The following is an 11,055-nucleotide window of genomic DNA, read 5'->3' on the forward strand; positions in this document are numbered from 1 at the left end:
TATTTCTCATAGTTCTGGAGGCTGGAAGTTGAAGATGAAGGCACCGCAGGTTTGGTGTCTGGTGAGAACCCACTTCCTGGTTCAGGTTGTAGAAGGCATGATGGAGCCCCCTGGGGCTCCTTTCACAAGGACACTAATCCCATTCATGAGGGCTCCACCCTCATGGCCTAATCACCTCCCAAAGGCCCCACCTCCTAACACCATCACCCTGGGGTTAGGATTTCAACATAGGCATTTAGGGGGCAGGAACATTCAGTCCATTGCAGGAAGCCTCTCACATCCGTACCTCTCTGGGTCTTTCTCCCCACAACATCCACTTTCCAAAGAGATCTGAAGTATCTCATTAATCTCCCTGTAACATGTGCACATGTTAGGCCAATGATTCGTAGATCTGAACATTCCTCAGGAAGGCTTGTTACGATAGTGTGTGAGTCCACCCCCAGAGCTTCTGATCCAGCAGGCCTGGGGTGGCCAGGCCTTAGGATCTGCCTTTCTGACAAATTCCCAGGTGATGCTGCTGCTGCTGCTGGTCCCAGGACCACACTTTGAGAACTGCTGCTTTGGTGTAACGGCAAATCCCATATGCCTAAGCTGAGCTCTGCTCCACCTGGGACATCAAACTCCCCCCACCCCCGGAGTGCTGTCCCCATATGCACAATGGGGCAAGCACGATGGGGGCCTAGCATTCTGGGAGGGCCATCCCCACCCTGTCTGACCTCCTGGGAGGTGCTGGACATAACACTCCATTAGGGACCCAGGGCACAGTCCTCTGGCTTTGCCCACTGGGGCACTGTGAAGAACTGCTGTCCTTCTGTCCCCTGCCACCTGCCTGCTGTGCATGTGTGTGTGTGTTTGTAGGTCTAGTTCAGATGTCTGGCACACTTCTTGGGGAGGAGGGCCATCAGAACAGATGCCTGGTGTGGCAGTGACCTGGCCATTAGTCTAAGTTTGCAGTGGGCATCCGAGTCTTTTAGGCACTGCCAGCCTCCCCTGGGCAGAGCTTGGGTCATGAAATTGCAGAGCTTGGGTCATGAAATTGACAGTTGGGCGTGGTGCTTAGGGGACCTGCTCTCTCAGGCTGCTGGCATGTGTTAGAACACCGGGGTTTATCCTTGCTGGGCATTTTTGTCAAACAGAAAGCTCTCTCAGTCTTAACCCTGCACCTTTAGAGCACTTTTCTCCTGGGTTCCACATTAGCTAGAGGAAGGCCTTCGAGGGCATTTGGAGAAAAAAGCAGTGGTTCAGGTACCTTATGAAATGTCATTTTATCTGACTGCCCATCTAGACCCTAAGACCCCAAGACACCAGGAGGCCCAGGGCTTGGGTGTTTTCTGAGACCGAGAGCTCATTACCTGACATCGAATTCCAGCTTTAATTTTCTTTAAACGTGGGAACATTCTTTCTACAGACCATCCAGGAAGAGTGGGACTATTAGCTAATGGCTGGTGCTGAGAAAACCGGCTATTTGGCAGGAAGATCAAATTATGTCCTTTTTCCACACCATATACTGTAGTATATTCCAGTTCCTTTGAGTGGTGGTTTTCCAACTTTAATGTTCATTAAAACCACCTGTGACACTTGCTAAACAGGGCTTATTCTCAGAAATTCTGATTCTGGCACGAGGTACCCCAAATTCGGATTTTTAACAAGCATCCCAGATGGTTCCAATCCGGGCTGGTCTCTAATCACAGGGCAAGAAACATTGTATCTCAATGTCAAAAAGAGAAAATCTGCTCCACATTTAGCTGATCTTTAGTCAGGAAGAACTCTGGAAGCATGAAAGCAACAGAAGTGACACCTGAGGACTTCCCAGGTGGCGCAGTGGCTAAGAATCCGCCTGCCAGTGCAGGGGACATGGGTTTGATCCCTGCCCCAGGAAGATACCACATGCCGCGGAGCAACGAAGCCCATGTGCCGCAACTATTGAGCCTGCGTTCTAGAACCCGTGAGCCACAACTATTGAGCCTATGTGCCGCAACTACTGAAGCCCATGCGCTTGGAGCCCGTGCTCTGCAACAAGAGAGGCCACTGCAATGAGAAGCCCGCGCACCACAATGAAGAGTAGCCCCCGCTCTCCGCAACTAGAGAAAGCCCATGTGCAGCAACGAAGACCCAACACAGCCAGTAAAATCAATCAATCAATCAATCCATCAATCAATAAAAGAAGTGACACCTGAAAATAATTTGACCACATAAAAATGAAAAATGCATCTACCTCAGAACACAGAAAAATATCGAAAGTCAATAAACTTGGGGGAAATGGTGAGAAATTTGAAAAAGGATCAATGTTTTTGATATTTAAAGAACTCTTACAAAGTAAAAAAAATAACATCAGTTATTCATTTCAGCAAATCATGAAATAAATAAAAATGGCCTACAAACATGAAAGGTATTTCACTTCACTAAAAGTAAAATTACACCTTATAACTTCTGCCCATCAAAAAAAAATTTAGTTAATACACTAATGCATGTGAGATAGGCTCTCCAGCACTGCAATACTGTTTGCATAAACTCTCTGGAAAGCAATTCGAAAAGAGGTCTTAACAGGCTTACAAAATGTTTAGGTTTTTGGCTCAGCAATTCTAGGTCAAGAGATTTAAGTTAGTAAAACCAGAGCTATTTGGTTCAAAATGACAGAAAGCCCAACTCAACTTGGCTTAAGACAAAAAAGAGAATGTATTGGCTTATAAAAGGAGAAGACTGGGGATTCTAGAGCTTCAGGAACAGTTTGATCAGGAGCTCAATGGCAACAGGATCCAGTCTGTCTGTGGGCTCTGTTTTCCTACAGTTGGGGTTCATTCTCAGGCTCAGCATAAACAAGGCAGCTGCCAACAGCTGCCAACAACCTCGGCCCTGCATCCTTTAAAGCTGAGGTCAGAGGAAAAGAGAGAATGTCTTTCCCCGGTAAACCCTGGCAACTCCCAGGATTTACTCTGATTGGATCATCTTGGGTCAGGTGTCGCTCTTTAAACAAATCCCTGTTTGGCCAGGCAAGGCCTAGGCTCCCTGTCCATCCTGAATGAATTTCTATAATTAGGGGAGATTCCATGCTCTGATTTCCAGGCCTGAGTCAAATTTTTGTTTAGAGCTTTAGTGATGTGGGGTATCTTCCATGGCTGGAGACCAACCATATGAACTGAAAGAAGGGGACAGATGGTTCCCCATAGAGAACTCAGGCAATTTTTATCACAGGGAGGTGAGGCCTGGCTCTGGGCAAGCCCGGGCCAGAAATGCCCGTTACAATATAGAAACAGAGTCCGTACCAAGATGTCCACCACATTGGTACTTATAGTAGCCAAGCTGTTTACAACCTCAGTATCTCAGAGGAAGAGTTCAATCAATGATGCAAGACTTTATGATTTTATAATTCTGTAGCCATCAAATTCCATGTTTTCAAAAATACTTAATGTAAGGAAAATTATCTGTAGGGTGTAAAGTTAAGTGAAAAAATAGCAAGCATTTTTTAAAAAGTTGAATATAAACTCAATTAGTACAAATTATGTATGTAAATGAAGGAAAGAGACTAAAGTAGTGCTTCTAAGTGCGAGGACCCTGTGCCTGGGGAGGAGTGGGAAGTATTAGACCCACCAGGTGCAGTAGGTTGAGTAAGTGGTCCCTAGTCTCCACCCCATTGTGGTGGCATCTACATCCACGCTCTTGCCAGAGGCTCAGTATGCATCTCTACCGCTTGACTTTCGGTTGGCCGTGTGACTTGCTTGGGCCAATGAGATGTTAGTGGATTGTGACACAAGCAGAGGCTTAAAATTTATTGTGCAGTGGGGCTTGTGTGCCTCTGGGAGCCTCCTGGTTGCAGGAGGATGAGAGCCACGTGGAGCCGACCTAGACCAACCTGCAGCTTGAATCCACCGATACCATTCAATCCTGTGAACCCACAGACCTGAGTGTGAAATAAATGCTTATGATTGTAAGCCAGTGAAGCTGGAGGTTGTTACACAGTATTACAGCAATAGCTGTCAGGTAAACCCGCACACTTCTTCAAATTCCATGCTCTCGCAACCCAAGGATCATCAGGGTGTGGCGAGCCAACCTACCTGCTGGGCAGGAATTGGGTCCCTGAGGAACGCTGAGCTGTTGAAAAGCGATTAGGAACTCTGTTCTGCCATGTCAGTCCATCCTCTGGATTGGGGGATTCTAATTTTAAATTTTCTTCTTTATACTTTTGTATATTTTCCAAAGTTTCTGCAATAAACACGGTTAACTTTTTTTATATATATAAATTTATTTATTTATTTTATTGACTGTGTTGGGTCTTCGTTGCTGCACATGGGCTTTCTCTAGTTGCGGTGAGCGGGGGCTACTCTTCATTGTGGTGCATGGGCTTCTCATTGCAGTGGCCTCTCTTGTTGTGGAACATGGACTCTAGGCACGTGGGCTTCAGTAGTTGTGGCACATGGGCTCAGTAGTTGTGGCTCATGGGTTCTAGAGCACAGGCTCAGTAGTTGTGGAGCACGGGCTTAGTTGCTCCATGGCATGTGGTATCTTCCTGGGGCAGGGATCGAACCCATGTCCCCTGCATTGGCAGGTGGATTCTTACCCACTAAGCCACCTAGGAAGTCCACAGTTAACTTTTATAACCAGAGCGGGGAAGAAAACTTTATTCAAAAATTAGAAGAATTAATTGGAAACCAATTCTTCTTGGCATCTCACTGATCCTAACCTTTGGCATCTCCAAGAACAAAGCTAATTGTCAAGTCCTTCACCCACAGGACTTTCTTCAAGTCTCTGAAGACAGGGTTCTTGGCCCCTGTACATCGTCTTTTTCCCATGTTCAGCAATTCTGGTTTTTTTTTTTTTTCTTCTTTTTTAAAAAATTTATTTTATTTTTTTATTTATTGGCTCCATTGGGTCTTTGTCACTGCACACAGGCTTTCTCTAGTTGCGGAGAACAGAGGCTACTCTTCGTTGCCATGTGTGAGCTTCTTATTGCAGTGGCTTCTCTTCTTGTGGAGCACAGGTTCTACACATATGGGCTTTAGTAGTTGAGGCAAGTGGGCTCAGCAGTTGTGGCTCACAGGCTCTAGAGCACAGGCTCAGTAGTTGTGGTGCACGGGCTTAGTTGCTCCGGGGTATGTGGGATCTTCCCGGACCAGGGCTCGAACTCGTGTCCCCTGCATTGGCAGGCGGATTCGTAAACACTGTGCCACCAGGGAAGCCCCAGCAATTCTGGTTTCTTGAATGTGGCTCCGCTCTCTAATGGATCCCACTGGTTTCTAGCCTTAAAATGTGGTGTCCCAGTCTGAGTGCCATTCTCCAGGTAAGGAAAGTGGCCAGACAGGGATAACAGGAAACACCTGGAAGAGGCTTCCTTGCCATGGCCCCAGCTGAAAAGGCTTTGGGCATTCCTGCCTTCCCTCCCAGTGCATCACCCAGGGGCATCAGGCTCTGCCCAGCCCTCTTCTTGGACCAGGAACAGCTGGGCTATTTTGAGGCTTGTGCCCAAGACTGTAAGTGCCGGACAGTCCACGAGAACATTTCAAACATCTTCAAACCCGAGTTCACCTGGCATCAGTATGTTCCTGCTTCTTACCAGGCATCTTCAGAAGATGCTGCTCCGTTTCCCTCTCATTTGATGCCAAAACTCACTCTCCCTGGCTGCCAGCTGCCTGGATGCCCAGCCATGGGTCCGCAAGCTGCTCTCCGGCACATTGCAAGGGGAGATGTGAGGCCCAGAGCTGCGTCTCCCTCACCCCTAAATCTCTGTGCCTAGTTGGGACCTGGCACAGAGCAGGTGTTCAGTATTGGACAAACGGGGATGTGTGAGTAAATCAAGAGAGCTATGCTCCTGATGGCTCTCCCCATGGTGAGAACGTCCTTATGTGGTACCAGGATGCTGCTTATGGGCCACTGTACCTCACCGGGTCCTACCCACAACCCCTGAGCTAGAAGGCAGCAGTTTCCCAGTTCCATTCTACAGGAGGGCAGCTGCAGCTCAGTGCGGTGATGTGGCTTGTCCAAGGTCGCGCAGCCGGTCAGTGGCTGAGCTGGGACATTAACTCAAGTCCATTGGGCTCCAAATGGAACAATGTAACTGGAAACAGTTTGGTAGCAAAAAAAACTTAAGAACAAGCACTGACATGCATTGGGCGCTTACTGTGTGCCACACACTTTGCTAAGCTTGTCATTGCTCATGCAGCCTTCACACCCACCCTGTGAGAATGACTATCCCATTTTGAAGAAGAGGAAATGGCTCAGAGAGGTTGAAGGCTTGCCCAAGGTCACACAGCCCAGGGGGCAGGCCCCACACCTGTCTCCTTTCAGAGTTGATGTTATGGGATGAAGGGTGTGAATCATGAACTAGAGACAGGAGTCAATGGCTTGAGTTCAAATCCAGGTGGAATCAAGTTACCAGGTGGAATCAAGGGAGAGTGTGATACTATAGATCCCTGCTGCTCAAAGTGTGGTCCGGGAACCCGTGTCATGGGCATCACCCTTGAGTTTGTGAGAAAGGAAGAACCTGCACTTTAACAAGACCCTCTGGGGATCCATGTGCATGGTAAAGCACTGGTCTAATTTGCTCTGAGGCAATCCTGGAATTCATTACCCTCAGGTGAAGGTGTGATGCCTGAGGACCAGCTCTCATCATCAGGGTTCTGCTGGGGTCTGGGAGGGGCGACTATGACCTGGGAGGAGCGGTGTCTCTAGCCAACCAATCAGCCATTCAGGCTCCCACTGAAAGCTGCTTCGAGGGAGGTTCCTTCTGCCCTGACTTTCTTTCCCTCCCCCTCCTTTCCCCATCTACTTCTAGCCTCACGTCCTCCATGAAGTCTCTCCAGCTGCCCCTGCCCCAGGCAGAGCGAGTAGAGCCCACCTCTGGCTGCCAGCCCCTTGCACAAGGCTCTCAAGAGCATTTACCTCCTTATAGGTATCACTTAATTGTTTACATTTTATCTCCCTCACTGGAAGGAGAAGTTCTCAAGAAGAAAATCTATTGTCTTAGCCACATATTCCAGCACCCAGTGTGGAGCCTAACACAGAATAGGCCCGGTAAATATGTGTTGAATGAATATACCCTTATATACTCTGAGTAAATGAAGAAGGAAGGAAGGAAGGAAGGAAGGAAGGAAGGAAGGAAGGAAGGAAAGGCTTAAGCAAAGGAGTGAATCTCTAAGTGAAAAAATTTTAAGGACCATGTAGGAGCCCAAAGTGAGGGATATTTTGGGGGACAGAAAAATCTTGGCTACCATTTGGCCCTCAAGGTCATTCATGTGCCATGCATTGGTGCCAATGGATACCCGGGGCCATGCTACCTTCTAGGATGCGCTGTCTCCCCAGCAGTCACCCAGGGTGAGCCTTGCTAAACCAGGCAAGTGTTTATGAGTTCTCCAAGGGAATTATTATGGGAAGAGCTCCACAACATCATAAATCATAGGAATGCTGTAGCCAGTCACCCTGGGCTATTCCAAGGAATGAGGAAGGAGGGCCTCAGGACAGCCAGTACCCCCACTTGAGCCAGTAACAGACAGTGTCCACCTCTTTGGAACGAGCAGAGACTTGCTCTGGGGTGAGTGAAGCCACAGAGGCCCATGGGGCCCTTTCAGTCCTCACTGGTCTTTAACATGTGGAGTTAGGATGAATGAGATGGGAAGGGAATAGAAAAACATGATGGGCCCGTGTGTGTGTGTATTTTGGTCTGTTATTAGCTTATTCACAATGGCTAGACAGATTATCACCAGCTCTGGAGGATGGATCTGGGAAGTTCTGACTAAAAATAAGATCACGTGATATCTATAAGAATGGCTAATTGGGAGGTTGGGAACTTTCAAATTTTGTTTTTTTCTTTCATACTGAATAGTGTAGCATACCAGTTTAAAAGATCTCAAAAAGTTGATCTAAGACTTTTATACAGTTTGGATTTTACTATCCAGTCTTGCATAGGATATGGTGGGGGGGAGTGGGAATACCTACAGTTGTTTATTCCTGCAGTGATTGACTTCATTTTTCTATTTCCTGTGATCTCATATAAGAAATTATTCTAGGCAAAATGCAGCCACTTATAAGATAAACGAATTTTAATTCTCCTTTAGCAAGTAGCAAAAGGTAAGAATTATGAGAATTGGAAAGCCAGTCTGAGAAGAACAACTGCTTGAAGTCTGGGCATGGCAGGGTCTTTCGAGGGCAACTGAAACTGATACTTGGGCTCAGAGAGGTGTAGTAACTCACTCAATGTCACACAGCAATCAGGTGGCAGAGCCCAAGTCTGGCTGACCTCATAGTTAGAGCACTTTTCCTAATCAAAGCCTAGAACTTCCCCCCAAATATCTCTAGTGGCAGAGAAGAATTTACTCAGCCTCTCAGGGCCTGGTACTCAGATCCGAGGGAAACCAAATATTTTTGCACTTGTGCATTTTCATCTGAAAATGTTGTGAGTCAATTTGCTTGCTATTTCATAATACTTTGTTTTTATACAAAAAGTCATGTTTTTTCCCCTGTAAAACTCTTTGAGGAAAACAAATGATCCAGGAATCGGCTCCGTGTTTATGCTGCATTTCAAGCTCTACCTGGTGGAGCTGGGGCCCCCCGGGACCGGGGCCGAGGAGCCAGCACTTACCCCACACAACCTCCATCATCTGTAAACACTGGCTCCAGTTTCAAGAAGATTTTACCAAACCCTCCAAGGCGAGGCTTTTCTGAGCTTTGCTCTCCAGAGGGCTAGAGAGATTCTAGGGATCACAGAGCCCTGAACTTCTCCATTTTTCATGTTCTGGGAGGTGGTAGTTGGGCGATTCACTCAGGCTCTGAGCTCTGCTCAGTCTAATGGAGGCTGCGCTATCGTGGCATCATCCCAGACCTTCTCTCTCCTGCCGCCCTGCCCACGTGCAGCCAGCACAGGTCCTGTCCATGTCACCTTCTGCCCTGGGGTACTGTCCACTTCCCCTACTTCTGTGCCTCACCCTAGCCCTCTCATCTCTGGCCTCAGGTCTTCTGCTTCCACCCCTGCCCTCTCGAAACCCGTTTTCCTCATAGCAGCCACAGCGATCTCTCAAGAAAGCACATCGGATTGTGTCCAGCCTCCCTTCTGCCCCTTCCAAGGCTCCCTATTGCCCTTAAGACAAACCCCTTCCTGAGGCCTTAAGGCCTGCATGACCTGGTCCTGACCCCCTTTCCAGGCTGACCTGAACCACTCTCCCATCCTTGCCTTGCACCAGCCTGATGGGCCTCGCCCAGCACCTAGAGTTCACCAGCTCCTCTCCCAGGATCATCACCTATGCCGTTCCCTCTCTCTAGTGCTCTGTCCCTTGGTCTTTGCTTGTGCCTACTCATTCGTTCAGTGCAGTTTCCTGGAGCACCTACCACGTGTCAGGCACTGTACCACGTACTCGGTGTGCTGTGGTGACCTGGTCCCCACCCTCTCGGAGCTTACCCAAGGCAGAGACGCATGACTGGTTGTGAATTGTGATAAATACTAGGACAGGAAACCACAAAGTGATAAGAAAGAGACGAATAGGCTGGGGACAGGGAAGAGAAGGACAAATGAACCCTCCTCCAACTCAGTTTTCAGACCTCAGTCAAAATTCACCTCCTCTAGACTTCCTAGGTGGTGCAGTGGTTAAGAATCTGCCTGCCAATGCAGGGGACACGGGTTCAATCCCTGCTCCAGGAAGATCCCCTATGCCACAGAGCAACCAAGCCTGTGTGCCACAACAATTGAGCCTGCGCTCTAGAGCCCATGAGCCACAACTATTGAGCCTTTGTCCATAGCTACTGAAGTCCGTGCACCTAGAGCCCATGCTCCGCAACACGAGAAGCCACTGCACTGAGGAGCCCACATACTGCAATGCAGAGGAGCCCTCACTCGCCACAACTAGCAAAAGCCCATCTGCAGCAACAAAGACCCAACGCAGCCAATAAATAAAGAAATAAATGTATTTAAAAAAAATTCACTTCCTCTGAGAAGCCTTCCCTCTCCCAGACCAGGTCAGGGCCCCAGTTACTGCTCCCACAACACCCTGTTCTCTTCCTTCCCAGCACTTGCATAATTTGCAATTAGACATGGATTTATGTGACTAAAGCAGCAGTGAGGAATGGTGCCACAGAACATCCACTCTGCCTCCAGTGGGGGCTTGAGGAAGTGACCCCCACCGCTGGGTTCACCCACACAATTACTCAGAGATGTGAGCATCATTAACCCCACTTCCTAGAGGAGCAGACTGAGGCTGAGAGCAAGAGAGGCTGTAATTAGTCATCTAATGCTGTGTAACAGATCACCCCAAAACTTAGCTTAAAACAATGAACGTTTACTACCTCGTTATTCTTGAGGGTCAGGAATCTGGGCATGGCTTAGCTGGGTCCTCTGGCTCAGCATCTCTCCACAAGGCTTCAGTGAAGCTGTCAGCCAGGACTGTGGTTCCAGCTGAAGGCTCAACCGGAGGAGAATCGGTTTCCAAGCTCACTTATGTGGCTATTGGCAGATGAAGTTCCCATAGTCTGTTGGACTGAGGCCTTCCATTTTTCATTGGCTGTTGGCTGAAGGCCTCCCTCAGCTCCTTGCCCTGTGGACCTCCCCACAGGGCAGTGTACAACATGGCAAGTAAGAGAGAGGAGAGAGTGAGCTGGACAGAAGCCACTGTCTTTGGGTAACCTAGTCTCAGAAATGACACTCCATCACTCTTGTACTCTGTTTGTCACAAGCAAGTCACTAGGTCCAGCCCATGCTCCAGGGGAGGGAATTACACAAGGGCATGAACCCAGGAGCTGGGGTTGTTGGGAGCCATTAGAGGCTGCCCATCACAGAGGTCACGTACCTGCCCCAGATCTTGTAGCTCGGACATGTTCCAGCCTCCTTCAGGAGCCAGGCTCTCTGCCCCGCCCCAGGGAGGTGAGGATGGGACGGGGACAAGGAGCTCTTGCCAAGCCCAGGACCCCCCAGTGGCCTCAACTTTCTGTCAACCATACCCGATACCTTCTTCTCCCATGGAAGCTGGGAATGTTCCCTGCCCGGCTCAGGAGGCTGTGTGGGGTACAAGCATTTGCTTCCAAACTGCAAAGATATTAGTCTTCAAAACCAAGGCCTGGAAGGAAACCACAAATGGGCAG

Source organism: Hippopotamus amphibius, chromosome 4 (assembly GCF_030028045.1).
Source record: "Hippopotamus amphibius kiboko isolate mHipAmp2 chromosome 4, mHipAmp2.hap2, whole genome shotgun sequence".
NCBI classification, from domain to species: domain Eukaryota; kingdom Metazoa; phylum Chordata; class Mammalia; order Artiodactyla; family Hippopotamidae; genus Hippopotamus; species Hippopotamus amphibius.